The sequence below is a fragment of the Poecilia latipinna genome, unplaced genomic scaffold (assembly GCF_001443285.1).
Source record: "Poecilia latipinna isolate Pla-1442-1.1 unplaced genomic scaffold, P_latipinna-1.0 Scaffold7, whole genome shotgun sequence".
Taxonomy (NCBI): Eukaryota; Metazoa; Chordata; class Actinopteri; order Cyprinodontiformes; family Poeciliidae; genus Poecilia; species Poecilia latipinna.
In genome coordinates, this window is record NW_015112623.1 from 1,004,967 (window position 1) to 1,009,254 (window position 4,288).

The following is a 4,288-nucleotide window of genomic DNA, read 5'->3' on the forward strand; positions in this document are numbered from 1 at the left end:
TATATATATATATATATATATATATATGCGTGTGTGTTTGTGTATGTGTGTTTATAATATTTATGATTTTTCTTGGACTATACAGTTGGATGTATCACGTAAAATCCCAATGAAATAGACTCAAGTTTGTGCTTGTAATAAGCAAATAATCGCATGATAAAATGAGCTCGACAATTCCCATTATGATGATGAATATTGTTTGAAAAACAATGCAGTTTACAGATTCCTTATAATCCATTTTATTTATGGTTTCTGTTGTGTGTGGTTTTAATTTCCCTTTTAATTATTGTTTGTGATTGTTTCATCTACTTATTTTGGGTATTTAAAATGTGTTCAGTGCAGAGTGCTCTGATCAAAATTGGTCTTTGAGAGGGCAAACTTGCATTATTATGCTAATATGAATACTTGAAAATGTTCTCAAAACGACAATATTATCGTTTATTGCGATAATTTCTGGAACGATTTATCATCCAGTACAATTTGTCACTGTGACAGGCCTGTGCAAGGCTTCGTTTTACATGTTGTCTCCTAGTGATATGAGACAAGTTAGCTAAATGACTTGTGTTATTCTTTCCTGTCCTGCTTGTCAGAGCAAACATGCATGTCCTTGTTGTCGCTAAGAAAAGAACAACCTGGCCCCATGTGCGCCTTCTCCGAGCTCAACCTAACTTTATTTCCCTGAAAAGCTCCAAGTCAAGTTCCTAATCTTCCCTAAATCCAATGTGCTGTTGGAACAAGTCTTCCCCCCGTTGCCACACGATAGCAGGGTTTGCAGGTCGGGCTGCTTGAAACAGTCCGAGCGTGATGCGGCTTCAATTAAAAACGTGAGCTAACGGCGCAAGCACGCAACGCCAGGCGAACCTGGAGTCAAAAACATTTGAGTGATTGCAGAGTGTTCCTTCAGCACGGAGTAAATCAGCGGCACATTTTGTTCGTAAACCTCACACGTCATCTGCAGGCAGTCTGTGTTCCTATGCCAGAGGCAGCTAAATGAGTAAATAGGCCAGAAGAGACCAAACAGAGAGCCAAATGAGACCCCTCCCATGTCCCCTTTACTATAATCATTTCCACATTTTCTCTTTTTTTTTTTTCTTTTTTCTTTTCCCTGTCTCCTCGCCTCATTGATGAAATGTACGCCATTGGCAAGTCAAGAGCAGGAAGAAAACAACAACCCGGCCTCCCCCTCTTCCACTAATTTCAGCTTCGGCTGCATTAGGCTAACGCTGCAGTCTGAGAGCTTTGCAGATGCCGCTTCTTCTCTGACAGACCTCTCTCCGGCTTTGTGCTTGAGTTGAGCCAGAGGAAACAAAAGCAGCAGAGATGACCGGAGGACGGCAGATGATCTAAAGGTCACCTCCATCAACGCCCCCCTCCGCTCCACTAGCCAATTATCCCTCATTAGAGAGACACGCAGACTCCCATCTCCTTTCACATCAGCCCAGATTATGTTTTATTCATTTCTTCCCCGGTCGATCCGCTAAATGCCACGGTGACTTCAGTTTTATGATAATCACTTAACACCTCTATTTAAAACAACTGAAATAGCCATCATTGCGATCAGTGTAAGTGCCCGTCAGTCAGGCCTGCGACTCTGCATACATTTTCTTTTTTTTCCCTTTTTTTTTAAAAGGATAAATAATACTTCATGTATTAAGCAGTCCCTCCAGGAAGTTGTGATCCAAATTCTTAATTCAGGAATAATTTGCACATTTTGCACGGTCTTCCAATTTTGGCCATGTTTCCGCAAATTTGACCAATCACCTTGACGTTTTCGGTATTTCCGTATTTGCTGACCAATCGCTGCAACGCGGCAAAATTCTGACCAGTCCACTCAGCCTCCCTTCTAATTTAACTTCCTGTTCTGCTATGTATCTTGACCTGCAAGATGAAACGGTAACATTTGCCTTTATTGTTTTTTTTGAGGAAAAACATTTTTGAAATGTTTGTATGATTTTTTTTCTATAGCCTACTGTATATACAGTTTGTGTTAACTTGATTGACCATTATACAATTCTTCTTTTGCATTTTTACAATTAATCAGATTATGATTTTATTTGTATTAAGGGTGCTAGTTCAAGAAAGTACCTGAAAATGTTGTTTGCACTTTAAATATTAAATATGTTATGTGTTTTTTTGGAAGGGTAATGTGCAGTAATTCAAATTTGTTTTGTTAGACAATGTTATGCGCTAAAATAAAGTTTAAGAAAATTGCAACTTTGACCACAACTTTCTGAAAAAGTCGCTGCAAAACCAGTAATTTTAGGCCACAACAATCACAAAAAAACATCGTAAGCGAACTATACTATATTGGAGACTGTTTTTTCTACCATCTCAACCAGAAGCCGGTTTAAGATTGCTTACGATATGTCACATTCGAGTCACAACTCTTGAACTTTTTTCAAAAACTTTAACACGCAATTGCGGAGGGAGAAGATATGTGATTTTTAAGTTATTTTTACAGTTAAGTATAAGTGAGAAGCGCAGTTTTCTCTTTGTTGAACCAGCTTTTGCTGTAATTACAGCTGTTAGAATGGACCAATCTACCCAAAGCTATTAGAGACACATCCTTAAAGACTAACACACATAAATATGCTTTAATCTAAACCATGCCTTTGTATCTCTCACTGTAGGCTTTAGGCCATTGCCCTGCTGGAAGGTGAACCAAACAGGTTTTCTTTAACATTTAGCTTCATCTTACTCTCTCCCAAGGTTTCCCACGTCATGACACTGCCACCACTATGCTGTAAGGTCAGATGTCTGGAGTGCAAGTATGGGGAATCTAGCTCCAGTCCATATCTTTATACTCTTTCCATTCCTGGTATCAATGTAAATGGGACAGAACTCGATTAACTTCACAGTTATGCACTACTTTAGTTGGTTGGGTCGCATAAAATTACACTAAAACATACTGAAATTAGTGGCTGTGTCGTGACAAAGTCAACAAAGAAGGTGCCTGGATGTGCTGTTTTCTTTCCAGCCGTGTGACTGTAATTTGTCAGAACACAAACACAGCAAACCCCAAGGCTGGCTGTTGCGACAGACCCCGACTGTGTCACTATCGGGTTCATCCGAAGAGATTTCCTCTCCCTCTGAGCGGCAAAAGCTCCAATTTCCCCGAAGGAGACACAGACAACCCTGAGCCCGGTCTCTGGTGCGTCTGGTCCGTAAGCCGACGGCATGTCGTGAAAAGCGGGGCAGACGGAGCGCCGTGTCTGCGCACATCTCCGCACGTCGCTTTGAGGCTCCCCTGATTTTAAGCGTTTTATCAAAGACAAGGATGTCTCCGTCCTGAATAATAATAACCGCGTTATTGAGCGAAACCCCCCCTTCTCTCCCTCTCAGACGTCAAACACTGTACGCCTTATTTCCCCGCACAAGCTAGCTGTCCGCACCGTCTGAAATAACGAAATGAACGGAGCCGTGTTAGCGCTTAAAAACTAAAGAATACAGCATTAGCTTGGTGACTATTGTTCAGTAAAAAATACTAATGTCAGTTCATATTACAGCCTGCCAGAGACATCAAACCAGAAAAGCCATAGCTCACCCCGTTTCATCTTATCCCCCCTCGTCCCTCTAATGTCATTCTGCCTTCATATGACAGTTTTGCTCCAAACACCAGCGGCAACTCACCCGCTAAACAGAGGTGTACATTAGTGCCTTTCGCCTCGGACCGCTTCACTCCAATTAACAAAGAAATTAGAGCCGTAATACTCCAAAAATAAATAGATATCGTCGCTATTTATCTCTTCATTGCGGCTCCGTCGTAGCGATTCCAGACTGAAGCTGCGCACGCAGCATCGTCAGCGGCTCCCCATCCCCTCCTCCTCGGTTCTGTCCTCCACAAAGAAGAGGAGAATAATGAAGGAAGGGCCTAAAGGACACGAGGACAGCGACAACCAATAAAAAAATAATTGCACAATTCTGTAACTCTTTGCTAACTTCAATATTTTTGTTGCTCTCCTTTCAAGCAAACTTTTCCTCCAGGCGTTTCCTCCCCCTATATGGTGTTAATTTCAACACTTGTGCATTTTTCATTTAAGTGGACAGTAAATATACCTTCAGCCTTTAAAACATAAGTAACTAACAAAATACTGGCCTCATTACCTTCTACAATTAAACTGGGGGTTTCAACAGAAAACATTTCCTACAAAAAAAACTAAACTAAACACAAAAACTATTTTAACAAAAACAAACTAACAAAAAAAAAAAAAAAAAAAAAAAAAAAAACGCCAGAAAAAACCCCAAAAAAAATTTTAGAAAAAAAAAAAAAAACAAAAAAAAAAAAACC

General features: G+C 40.4%; 1 protein-coding gene across 1 annotated transcript in view; it reads right to left on the reverse strand.

The window, feature by feature from the left end:
* The window catches only part of rai2 (retinoic acid induced 2), a 14,293-nt gene extending 10,465 nt beyond the window's left edge, over positions 1-3,828 (reverse strand). Inside the window, exon 1 of the mRNA XM_015026746.1 lies at positions 3,631-3,828. The gene's annotated coding sequence lies outside the window, so the exon portion shown is untranslated. The remainder of the gene's footprint in view (positions 1-3,630) is intronic.
* Positions 3,829-4,288: the final 460 nt, after the last annotated feature.